Consider the following 14,508-nt stretch of genomic DNA (forward strand, 5'->3'; position numbering starts at 1 on the left):
AAAAACAATTAGAAAGAAAATTAAGATTTTTGTTGATTGAAGTAATAATATGTATTTAGAAATGAGTTTTTTTTTAAAAACTCAATATTATTTATCAAGTAACATTTTCATATAGTCCCAATCGAATGATGTAGTGGAAAGAGAAAATAAAATGTTTTTGTTTGATATGGTAAATGTTACGCTATAATCTATTCACATTATATAATTTTAATATACAAAATTAATTATAAACAAAATTAAGATTCTTGTTTTCATAAAGGTAATAATATATGTCTTTAGAAATGATTTTTTTTAAACTCATGGTATTATTCATGAAGTAACATCTCTATATAGTCTCAATCTAATGGTGCAAACGAAAAGATAAAATAAAATGCTTTTGTTTAATATGGTAAACGTTATGCTACCATCTCTAACTTGTCTAAAATTACGTGAGGTGAAACTTTATTTTTTGCTTGTTATATTCTCAAATAAAATTTCTTATATAGATTGTGATGGAATCTTTATGAGTAATAAAAACAAAACCACATTTAAAATATTTTAAAGTGTGGAGTGTATTGCAAAGGTTAATATATCTCCGAATAAGAAAAAAAAATTCTTGGTTATTTATTCTAAAGTTAGTGAAATTTTTTATAACACTATTATGGAATCTAAAGATGTTTCTTTTAAAGGATAAATTGACTGAAATTGTTTGTGATTTTTCTTCTAGTAATAATATTATTTGTGATTCTTCTAGTTTTGATACTCCATATGTAAAATTTCTTGAGATTATAAAAGGATATATTAACGCAAATTGGATTTTGATTCTGGTGACACAAAATCATTATTAATTATGTTTTTACTTTGAATGAAGGTGCGATATCAAGGAAATCTGCTAAACAAACTGTTGTCTCATGACCCACCATGAGAGTAGAGATTATTGTTGTAGATATTGCTACTACTAAGGCAAAAAATTTCTTAAAATGTTCTATATGATTTACCATTATTAGATGAGCATATACTTCTTATTTTAGTACATTGTGATAATCAAGTTGTTATATATAAAGTTTATAGCAAAAAATATTTATTGAAAAAAAAGAAGGTATATGAGAGTGTGACATAAGTCTATTAAAAATTTAATTACTCATGGTATTATTTTTCATGACTTTGTCAGGTTAGAAAAAAGTGTTGTGGTTCTGCTTACTAAAGGGTTAATGCTTCAACATGTACTTAGAGTTGTCGAGAGGAATTGAATAAAGCCCAAAATTAGTTGCAATAATAAACACTCATCTCCACGTGAATGATAATCTCATGGAATAAAGTTTAATGGTAACAACGAAGTTGTTTTTAACTAAAGTACACCAATTGATTTTAATAGATGTTATGGTTTGTTTTTATAGTGAGGTGTGGTATAAATTATGGCAATAACTAGGTTGATGTATGTGCATTGTTATGTTTATTTTTTTAAATATCTCTTAATGAACTTAATGCCAATTATTGTAGGTGTGTGAGTCACAAACCACCCTTTGAGGGTTTGCTTAGTGAGTGTAATAATGGGGCTGCCATGTGAGACATGGATAAGTATATAAATGACACTTATGTAACAAGATACATGCACATGATTGTAACATGCAACCACTAATTAGAATCTAAAATGAATATTGATATTGTATGTATTATTTACTAAAACCATATTGCACGGGATGTAGCTAAAGACAATTAAGTCTCTGCATTTTCTCGAGTGAAAGTTTATAAACACTAAGAGTAAGGCTCAAAATACACTAATAGACACTAATTTTAATATTTTAAAATATATTAAATATTTTTTAAAGTACCAACATTATTGTATTGTTAGTACTTAGCAGAGGACATCACAAAAAAACTCAACAAGAAATCTAGACTCATAATTATTATATATGTATGTATGCGAGCTTTTGAATATCTTACCATATTTTGTTTGTTGCTTTTTTTTGTAAATTACATGATTATAAGTTACAACACAATGGAAAATCCTCAACAAACATAAGTTGAGGAGAAGAAAATATATATACATGTATGTATGTAAGTATATATATAATTTTTGTTTTGATTTTTTTAAATTCCTTATAAGGAGAAACATTTATTTTAAAAAACTTTAAAATATAATATAAATATTTATCTAGATGATTAGTAGTAATATAATACTTAGTGAAATATTGCTTTAAACTCTAATCAATAATATAATGTCGAAATTATATGAGTTATTCTTACTACTAAGCATTTTCAGAAAGTGACTTAAAACATTCTTTCACACCACATCTAACAACTACACACTATCATTGAAATTAAATAGTAATCATTATGGATAATTTACTCCTACTTTGGTAAGACTCGTCGGTTGAATTGAACTCAAAGATTTTGTACGTGTCATATAACATCCCACTGAGAAACTAATTCCTCTTCATATGATAGAGTAAACTTCATATAACCTTCTTGATATAATCCTATTTTACACTAATCCAGGTTATGGAAACATCCATTGGCTCTCACTGCCTAAATATCTTCATCTATGTGAGTCCAATAATTAGTATAGTCACGATAATTTCATCAAGGAATTCTCATTCAATATACATCCTAAAACCACTCAACCTATTATATCCTCCTTAGAAACAACTACATATTATATATACATTCAATCAACAATCCATAACAAATTATAGTTTGAATTTGACTTTACTCAATTTTTTACATATATCCACGATAAATTATCACTCTTGTCTTGACTCTACTCGACCTGTCACACACATCCATAATAGATTATGCCTCATGCCTTAACTCTACTCGGTCTCTCAAACATATTCAATTTTAGAATTTAAAACCCTTGATTTTGAGATATAAAAAATTCACACGACGAGTTACCTTTGGAGGTACACTCACCCAATATATAAGTCCTCACTTGCTTAATTAATAATCCCCTTTGAGCTTTCTAGATCTTTATGAAATTAATTTCACCCAGCGAGGGAACTGACTCACCTAATGTTCAAGTATTGGAGGCAAAACTAAATAAATTCACCTAACAAAACCAAAGTCGTCTAACAACTCGTTCACGCTAAATTTTCTAGATTTTTCTCTTAGTAAGAGTTTGACTCGCCCAACGACCAAAACCCCTCAGAGCCTTTTTCGTAAGGCTCACCCAATGAGTATTGGAACCAATAGGGAAAACAACCTTGAGCTCTCTAAATTTTAAATTTTGGAATTTCGGTTCGTAGATGATTGACTTGTTGAGCGAGTACGCATACATTGAATAATCTCATAAATATATCATATAATCAAGTTGGTGCTGACTAAGTGTTTTTACTCGTTTCTCATGCCAAAATAACTACATTCAATTCAAAACTAACCTCACATACAACCAATTTGACTTAGCTGATATATTGAAAGAATTGATGCTCACAACCATATAAACATCACATATATCATATTCAACATTAATATTCAACACCAATCATATTGTAAAATCCACCAAAATAGATAAATTTAAAACATTTAGCTCATACCATTAGTAAAATTAGTAAAAGAAAAATAAACTAGTTTCGCTTACCTTAATTGAGCTTTTAAATCAACTAAGCTCCACAAACGGTAACTTTCACACTATGTACCCGTACATAAAAAAACTTATATAAATTATATGAACAAATCCTAATAATCATGTTCAAAGAAGGATTCATTTTAAATCTCTTTGAGTCACATTCAAATACCTTTCTTATAAAATGCATGTATACAAAACTTCTAAAAATTGACTCAAGAAAATAAGATAAAAATGAACTCACTAAAAAAAATATTGATTGACTAAGATTGCTCTGTCTTGTTTCAAAATTTCTATGACTATATCAAATCTTAAAAAAAGAATGAGTAAAAGTATCATAAAATGTAAAAGAAAGAAAATGAAATATTTAAGAGAAACAATAATATTTGTAAAGTTAAATTCAACTAACAATTTTTCTATTTATAAATTGTATGTTTAATAATAATATATTTAAACTCAAATCATAAAGAATATATTTTTATTCTTAATTATTTTCTAAATCATTAATGCATAGTATTAATTTTTGTTTAAGTTAATCAAAGTTGTACCAAAAAGAACACAACTTGTCTTTTTTCTAATTGTGTTTGCAAATATAACTTTTTTTAATAAAAAATAAAATTATAGTATGAAGCATAGTTTCAATCTAACTAAAAATAAAACATAAAATTATGTATCCGAATATAACTTATTCATTATAAAATCATACTTTCAAACTCAACCTACTAAATATTGTTATAAAAATTTATGCATTTTAATAAACTAAAAAAATCATACCCCTTTCATATATATTTTTTTCTTAATTTCTCCCATTACTCTAATTTGTCGATTGGATTTTAAGATGTTAATCCATGTATAAGGCACAAGTTGCATAACTCTAGATTAGTAAGAAACAAGTTTTACAATTAATTAAGTTCAATAAATTACATATTTATTATAAAATAATAATAATAATAATAATGATGATTATAACAACAATTTTTGTCGCGTGTTCTTTTGGTGAAGGAAAATTGATTAAAAATAAAGAAACCCATACATAACTAAAATAAGATGATGATCATGATAAATAAATATGAACTTTTTGATGATATCATAATATCAATATGACACTTAGTAGCATATCAATATTCTAAAGAAAAGCAAACAAATATAATTATGCCAATAAGAAAATAAAACATATTTTCTGGCTTTATACTTTGAGACATTTAAAAAAATTGCGAAGGAAAATGTTTATATATTTAAATTCAAACATAATTAAAATAAAAATTTATATTAATGATAAAAATTGTAAAAGAAATTTTAAATACAATTTTCTTCTAATTTGAATATAACAAAAAAAAAAAAATTCTGCGACATGAAACCAATGCTTTCGGGACAACAAAGCAAGACGACAATTAATGTCATTGGTTATAGGTGTCACTCACCAAATCCGATAAAACAATTCAATATTTTAAAAGTAAGATTTAAATATGTGCTTAATTTATGAAAACTTATTAAATTTTGATCTTAGTTTTAGAAAACTAGGTTAAATTTATTTATTTTTTATTTCTTCAATCATTTATAATAATTAAAAATTTATATAATTAGGGAAATGTTAAATATCTACCTAGATAGCACTAACTTATAAAGTATATAAAGATAGTATTTGATATTCTTAAAAACAGTTCTAAAATCTTCAAACTAAATATAATGTATTTATTTAAAATAAACTTTAGGAACCAAAAGTATTGATTGCCTACGTTAAAGTAAATAAAATAAAAGAATACATGTAGCAAAACCAAACGTGCTATTTTATTAGAAATAAAATAATAATTGCTTTTAAATTTAAAAAAAAATGAAATAAAAACGCACTTCTTGTACAGAAACTAAAAGAACTTTAAGTATATTACTAGATAAACAAAAACCTTAAATAATACAATGTATTTGACAAAACAAAAGGAGAAAAGAAACTTTATTTTTTTTTGAAGTCAAATGTGGTTGGTGTTGTTTGATAGAATCATTTATACAAAGGTAAATTCAACCACTACAATACTACCAAGATCAACCAAGCTGTCACAATCAAAATGGTTGGAAATTAAAGATAGCAACATGAAATAAAATTTATAAAACTCAAGAGGGGAAAGCTTAGTTCAGATTATAGCTATCAATAATTAATAAAGTAAACAAATAAATAAAAAAAATATATATACAAGAGCAAAGACAAGAATCTCATTCATGCATTCATGTGTGCTATTTTCATCACACCCAAATTATTAATATCATATGTCACATCCATTTCCACATAGCAATGTGTATGATTTTAGTTGGACAAGTGCCAACCAATGCAAAATGCACTCAATAAATTACCAACTAAGGTTTCTAAAAAAATAAACCAAAATTTCAGTTTCACTGTTTTTATTTTTGTCATCTTCTTCGTTTCACTTTCATCTTCTATCATGTATTATTGTTTTGAAGCAGTGCTCCACAGCAAGAACTGTCATAGTCTTTGCTTCATGTGTTCTATAGGAAGCTGTTCTTGTTATGGAACAAATAGGAAATAGGGGCATCCTAAATCCTAGTTAATTAATTTAGTGTTTTTTTAGTTTGCATTTGCTGAAATTCATTTTAAGATAATTATTTCAAGCTAATCATTAACTCGGTGCAATTTTTTACATATTAAAACAATAAAAAAGTTAGTTTTAGTTTGTGTTTAAGATAACTAATATTATCATAATCAACAAATCTATGATGTTTAAAATTGAATAAAAAAGAAAACTATACACTTTCTTTATATAGGGTATTTTTTTTTCTTTTGAGTAACGGTAGAATGACTTATTCTTACACTAATTTGACAGATAATATAAGATAAAATGATCATAAAAAAAATAAATGAATAATGATAGAGTTAATCAGTATTACATTCATTTGACTAGTCATTAAAAAAATAATTTTTTGCATTTTTTAAGAAAAAATATAATAAAAAATAATATTAAATAAATGTAAAAATATTTCGTATGTCAAAGTATATATTTTTTAAAAAGATTAATTCTCGAACTTCATACTTAAAACTCTTAACGTATTAAGCTGGATTAACCTAGTTACTGTGAGATCTTTAATAAATATGTTAAAAGTGTTAAGTTATATATAGATAAATATAAATGTGAGAGAATCAAATATAGTAAAATTACAAATAATATTTTTATTTATATGCAAATTTTTATGTATGATATACGAAAGTTTAAGAGGCCAAGGACTTCTTTAGTGACATCTGAGATCAGTGTTGTATAAAAATGAACTTTAAATTATAAATGTGTATGAACTTTTTTTTTTCTCTTAAACAAATTTTAAACTCAAATTTCACAATAAAACAGATGCGTATACAACTGAAAAAAAATGATATTAATGTTAACTCAATAGAACATAATAGTGTCTCTTTAATTTAAATTTAATAGGATTGATTTTAATAAAAATTATTTTGAAGGTAATTAATATATGGTTAAAAGGTTTTAGTGAAAGTCTTAGATTAGATTATTGTGAATAAAAAAATATAATAATGGGAAGAGATTAGTAAGTGGCAAAGCTGTTAGATACTAATGTGGTTAAACACTTTTATGATAAAACATGTTTTTATTAAAACAAGAATTACATTTTTTGAGAGAAAAGGAATTGGTGTGAGGCCAAGTTGCCATTTATATGAAATATGTTTTTGGTGCATAATGGCATCTGCATTCTGGTCTGTCTAGAAACAGAACATCTACACACAGTGATGGGCCTATAACTAAAGATATTATATCATAGGATCATATATATCTTGGTAGCAACCTAGATAAAAGGCCAACTGTAGGATGTCTCCATAAAATTTTGCTGAATAATTGATATTTACAAGTATTTACAGATATCTCTTATTTTATTTAATCAACTAGGCAAAGGAAAGAGGATAATTAAATTAGCACAAGTGATTCAATTAAAAATTCAAATTTATTTTATATTATATTATTCTTTTCATTAATTTATTTTTCTTTCTTTATTGTGTATCTCTAAAAATGGCTATAATTTATAAGGGCATAATATATATGTTTATTATCCATTTTATTTTTGAAATGGGACACCACACAATAAATGAGAAGGGACAACATAAAATTATAAGAAGTTGCAATTTACTAAATAAGGTACAACTCTTTGTCAATGAGAAGTCAAAATTGTCTTTCTTATGTCTTTTACTGTTTTCTATTTTCACTTTGTAGCACAACACTTCCTGTAGGGTTTCCATTCTCATTCTCATATTTTAAATGCTTAAATTTTTGGATTTGAAAACAATATAATCATAAATTTAGGTTCATATATTGCTGGCAGTTACACTCATGGAGAAGACTTTCTTTCTTACACATATAGAGGTAAATCACGCCATTAACAAAACATTGATACATTGTCAATGTTTATCCCAAAATATATATATATATGGTATGCTCAAACAAAAAATATAATAGAGATATGTATTTTTTTTTTCTTTTCCAATAAAGAGGAACTATGTAAAAAAGAAAAGTCCAATAACTTATTAAAATTTATGTCAAATGATACTTGTGATCTTTAAAGTAAGAAATCAATCAAATCAATTAAAAATTTCAGTCTAAACAATAATTAAACTCAAATAAGAGACCTTCAATATAAAAAATAAAAATAAGATATTAATAAATTTACTTTAATATTTTTGTTTATTTTATTGATAAATATTTTTGTTTAGTCATTTGATATTATTAATTTTTTTATTTATATTTATTTAATCGTCACATATTTATAAAAATTATTTTACTCTTTTATTTAATTCTTTTATTTTTAAATTTATTTGTCCCAAAAATGAAAATATCTTTTAATGTATGTTCTTAAATATGTTTTAACCATCATTAAAATATTTTTTCTAATCTATTTTTAATATATTAATCATTAAAAAATTATATTTAAAATATTAATTTTTTTTGTATAGTATATTTTCATTCTTAGTTTTATTCTATTGAAATCTAAATTCTCAATTACATGTATTTTAGTAATATTGTTATTTAAGTACAATAAATATATGAATTAGTGCGTGTCACTTGACCTGACCTACCACGAGTTGGCCACTTAGTGAGTCAATCCAACCTTACTCGTTTATTACACTAAGTCAAAAAAAATTTAATCTGGCATGGCTCACCACGAATTGGTGGATTAAACAGGTTGGATCACTGACTCACTTAATTACAAGCTTTTTTATAAATCGAAAAAAAATTACAATTTTCTGTAATTTAAATTTAAATAATTTCAACCTAAAATGATGTTAAACTCTAAAGACAATTCAAAAAATTAACATAAAACTCGAATGTAATCCAAAAGCAAACCCAAAAGGCAAATAAATAAGTTTATAATATTGATAATTTTTTGTATCACTTATCCGTTTATAAGATTAGAGTCTTGAATGAATAAATTTATAATATTTTATTCTCTTGAAACATCTTTTTTTTAATTCCCATTTACAATAAAATAAAAAAATATAACTAATCATATTGAAACACAAAATAATAAATAATTAAATTAAATTAGGTGGGTTGGTGAGTCAGGTTGAAAATTGACCTTTATAAAAAAATTTCATTTTCTTCAAACCCTACCCGACACGAATTCGTGGTGAGTCGGGTTGGCCTGCGAATTCTAACTCATTTTCACAACACTAACATAAATCATGTCACTACAAGAAATAAGAAATATGTTATTTACATGTTAATACCTACATATTTGAATTTTATAGATAAATTATGATTTACATACAAATATCAATATTATGTATATGAATTAAGATTTGTATTTACAATTGTGATGCATAACGATGTATCAGCTAGTAACACTGCATTAATTTCATAACATTTATCATAGAAAATACTCGTATGTAAATTTGGAACACTATTATGGAAATTATTTCTAAGGTATAATATGTACACAATATTAATTCAATTTGCATAAAAATAAAAGCATCCGTTACATATGAATGTTTCTTACAAGTTGAAAAATAAATTATTAAAAACTAAAATTTATGCAAGATTTGTAATTATGAAACAATGTCATCTTTCCTTTAGTCTGAGTCCCTTAAAACCAGTGTCATCCTTCCATATAGTTTCCTTTCCTTAAAATATTTGTGTATCGGATATAGTGTATACCGAACGGTTAACATCACAAGCCGTTCGGTCACCACTACAATGGTCAACCAGGCCATCATCAACCGCATCAACTAAAGTCAATCGCGTTAAAAAGTGTTGGGCCATAATTGGGCCAACACTTAAGGTACTATTGGGTCAGTAGTCTAGTAGAAGATAAAATAATCAAAGGAGAGTAAAATAATCAAGAATATCTGATTGAAGATCTGAAGATATTGATAAGCAGTTAAGATATTGATAAAGTCGTTTATGAATAACTAACCGGATCTCTAGGTAAGGTTGTTTTTATTTGATCTCTGAAACACTTATAAATACATTGACAGGGCCAAAGGACAGGTACATTCAACTCAGACTTCACTACGTTCTACTTACGCCTGATCAGGACTCAAATACTAAACTGTGATAAGCAGTCCATAAAACCGCTCCTAACTTGAGCGTCAGAGTGCCTTTTGCAAGTACCTCCCCCATCGAGAGCACAACCGAACGACATCTAGAGTCCAAGCGAGCGGGGCGTACAACTCAAACATTGGAAAGTAGCAAAGCCACGTCAGAAAGGTTAGTCTCTCGATCCTACAAATCCCTACCGAAACAATTTGTTTCATATTCGCTCCCTTTTATTTACATTCACTTCTTTTCTTTTGCATTGTCATTTATTCCCATTCATTTACATTTATTCATTTTTTTTCCTTAACTTCAATCTACTTTAGTTTCATTCCCTTTCATGCCCTGACTTCAATCTAGGTTTGCTTTGATTCTCTAACCTTTTGTTTTAGATTCATTCATGTTTGTATCCTTGCTTAACATGTAGCTTCAATCTAGGTTCAATCTAACTTCGATATAGTTTCAATCAAGTTAAAGATACCCAAATCCCTAAATTTGTCGCTAAATACCATAAGTTGTGCTTTAAACCCTTTTCAAAGAGAAGAAAATGTTAAGACAAAATTGTTTAGGGAATAAACCCTCTAAAGCAACCTAAGTTTTAAAGTTTAATAAAGAGCATTAAAAAAAATATTGTTGTGTTGGAAAGTCGCTTAAAATAATAGCGTCTAATGAAGAAGCGTCTTATAATGTCTGAAGTCAAGAGTTGAAGTAAGGCTTTCCAGACCAATCTGCTTAAATAAATTAGAAAATCGTAAACAACGTCAAGAAGAAAGTGTCTCTCATAGAAATCTCTTAATAAACTATATAAGCAAAATAAGCTAGCTTTTTATGACAATAGAAGTCTATAACACTAAGGTTAAAAGAAATTTCCATTCAATATAGTGCTATATCAAGCAAAGCTTTTTATAGAAAATATCGTATGATAAGTGACCGCTAAACACTTTATCCTTGAGAAAACATCTTATATTTATACAATCTGATGAATATACATGTGAATTGTCTTACTAAATGATGCCTTTATTGATGAAATGACAAATGATATAATGTCTTGAACAATTTACACTGCTTAACACTTATCAAGGTTCGAAACATTTAATGCATGTCCAAAAAAGTACTTTGATGCTTGTATACTTTGCTTCTTGATATCTGTGTAGATCAATAAAGTAGAAATATATTATCGTAATCACAACACCCAAGAAAAATACGTTGTTAGAGAAGAAGAACATTCTGGGAATGTTTCTTTAAATTCATCTACTCACGTCATACAAACTTAAGTTTCGCTTAAGGTTATGAGGAAAAGATCTGAACCCTACAAAGTAGACTGATAATGCTAATTCTTACCATTATCTAAGCATCATTTTAGTAGCAAAATCAACTCCTTTCTAACTTGTAACTTGTTTAATCCTCTTCTTTTGTCTTGTTTTCTAAATAAATGTGTTTTAGGCTACATTGATGTATTATCATCACTAATCCCCGTATTTTGTAGCTAATATTATGCTTAGAAGAACCTCCACCAATGTATAGAGCTTAACCAGCCACAAAAGCAAGTAAAACAAAAAGAGAGAATTTTGGAATGCTGTGGCTGAGCGGCACCGTTTCTGTGCAGCTGAGCGCCACCCGACCAGACTTGCTGTAGCTGAGCGGTACAGTTTTTGTGCAGCTGAGCGCCAGCTCTCTGGAATATTGTCGCTGGGGTGTATTTGGCGTGCAACTGAGCGCCAACTCTCTGAAATGTTGCCGCTGGGGTGCAGCTAGGGTGCAGCTGAGCGGTGACGCTGCTGATGTGTCAAAATGCCTATTTATTCAAGTTGTCTTGAAGCATTTAGGGTCTTTGGTTCTTTGGAGGTGCATCTCACTCAGAGGAGATCTTGGAGGGCTGCTAGGGCTCGTGGGAACACTCCCTTCTTCCTCTTGGGTTCTTCATCTTCTTCCATGGCCATTTTGTAAGCTTAAAGGCTCTCCATGGAAATGGAGAGCCAAACCCATCTTGTTGGGGATAGATGTAGCCTCTGAATTCTTGTGTATTTATTGAATGATTTGATTATATATATGCCTTTTCTATCAATTTCTAGTATTCTTGTTTCCGATCTTAAAGCTTGCATGTAATGGGGACGTTCATGACTTGATTTTGGGGTTTCATGGGTTATGGAGACGTAAGATGAAACCTTGAACTGAAACAAGAGTCCTTGTGGTCATTGATTCTAGGGATGGAAGATGATTCACATGTTGTCTTAAGATCCTTGCTCTTTAATGCGGGTTTGCTTGTTAGATTGTCCAAGGGATTGGAGTTTGATAAGGAAAACCTAGGCTCTTTCACCTAAGGGATTAGGGCTGGAGTGTTTTAGTGGATTGACTTTAGTAAATTGATAGAGAGGAGATGAAATTGGTTATACACAAGAGTGCATTGGTGAAAACTAACCTTAACAATGTCATTTCATATCATTTCTAGTCTTTTCCATTTCCAAGTGCCTTCAATACCAAAGTCCAACCTTGTAATTACTTGTGAATTTATCTTTTTGCACATATTCTTAAATGATGAGTTGTTCTTGAGTCTAGATGAGTTGTTAATCGCACAATTTTCTAGTATTACGAGTCTCTTGGGAAAACGATACCACGTCTTACCACAGTTTATTACTTGAACGATTCGGTACGCTTGCCAAAATCACCTGACATAGACTAAAGTCATACTTCATATCCAAAGGCTACCAACTCTTCAGAAGTCAACTTCTTTGTTCAATGATCATCTTTCAAGAGAAATTATATAGTAGAAAGCTTGGAAATAAGATGTTGTTAATGAAAAGTGTAAGAAAAGATAACATAAGAAGAATAACAAGTTAAAAGAGAGAAAAACTCAAAGTGTTCTTATATCGTCTGACGCTCGATATCTTTTGAGAGAAAAATCTTTGTAAAGAGAGAAACACTTTCAAGTGTTACAGATTGTATTATATTTGAACATATATCCTCTCGCTGAGAGTTATTCGTATGTACCTTGTAGAAAATCCATTTGTGGATTTGTTGTAAGTTCTAAAGAGAACTCAAATACTTGGTTGTTAAACTCAGGTTCAGTTGAACCTCTAGATAATTGTCTAGGGTTAGATCTTGGAGAGGCTAAACTCGTTCTTGTCGTGTTGACTAGAGAACTAGGAGTGATGCTAATACCCATTGTAATCAGGAGTGGTGAGAATACTCTGTGAGATCTTGGAGAGGCAAAACTTGTGTAATCTTGAAAAGATTAGTGGAATCCCTTACGAGTTTTTAAGGGAGAACTGGACGTAACTCAGGTTGAGCGAACCATTATAAAATTTGTAGTTTTTTGTGTTACTATCCAAAAGTTTCACTTACTCTTATCACAAAAACTAGCGACTAAATATCTTAGCATCCTTATATATACACATATTCTTTATAAGTTATTAGACGTTTCTTTGCATAAAAATTTTAAAAGTTTTATCTTACAATTCTTCTTCCTTTAAAGCTTTTACAAAGTCTTGTGAAACGTCATCTTCTCAGAGTATTCTTACTTGTTAATCTCTTAAACATTTATCAGAAACCATTTACGAAAAGTTTTGAAAACACTATGCACCCCCTCTAATGGTTTCTTGTGTTTTCAGTTAGTATCAAAGTTAACCTCAAGGATTAGTTCTTTACAAGAGTTAAGGAAATTATCCAGATCGCAATGGAAAGTGAAGGATATGACATAAATTGTCCTCCTCTATTCAAGGGAGACAAGTTTAATCTCTGGAAACAAAGAATGATTATATTTCGTGAATCATGTCATATTGACATGTGGGATATTGTAATAAATTGAAACTTCATACCTCTGAATAGAGAAGGAATGCCTTTTTTGCCAAAAGATCTTGGATAAATGATCACAAATGAATGTGTCTTCTAAACTTTAAAGCTAAAAATATACTAACATGTGCTTTATGTGAAGGAGTTTATGAAGAAATACAACATTGCAAGAGTGCCAAAGATATATGAGACTCACTAATTGCAACATATGAAAAAGACGAAAGCAATAAAGGAAATGAGGTCATAATCATCTTAGAAGATCAAAGCTCATCTGAAGATGAAGACAAATAATTCAATCTATGGTTAATGGTTGATCCAACATATGAAAGCCAAACGACTCTGACAATGAGGTAGACTTCAATGATCTTCACTCTATTATTGAAGCATATGATAAACTAATGTTTAATTCTTCCAAGCTAGCAAACACATATCAGAAACTTAAGAAACAATATAAAAATGTATCAAAAGAAAATGAAACCTTGAAAATGATTTAACATCTTCTAAAGACAATATAATGTCTTTACAAAATGAAATAAGTTATTTTAAAGAAAAAGTTGAAACTTTAAAATTGGTAAACAATAAGGTTAAACAAGAAAATGACACTATATTCAAAATATTAAACAAAACTTATGAAGGAAATAA

This window comes from Vigna umbellata, chromosome 11 (assembly GCF_029865625.1).
Source record: "Vigna umbellata cultivar VRB3 chromosome 11, Vumbellata_1.0, whole genome shotgun sequence".
NCBI classification, from domain to species: domain Eukaryota; kingdom Viridiplantae; phylum Streptophyta; class Magnoliopsida; order Fabales; family Fabaceae; genus Vigna; species Vigna umbellata.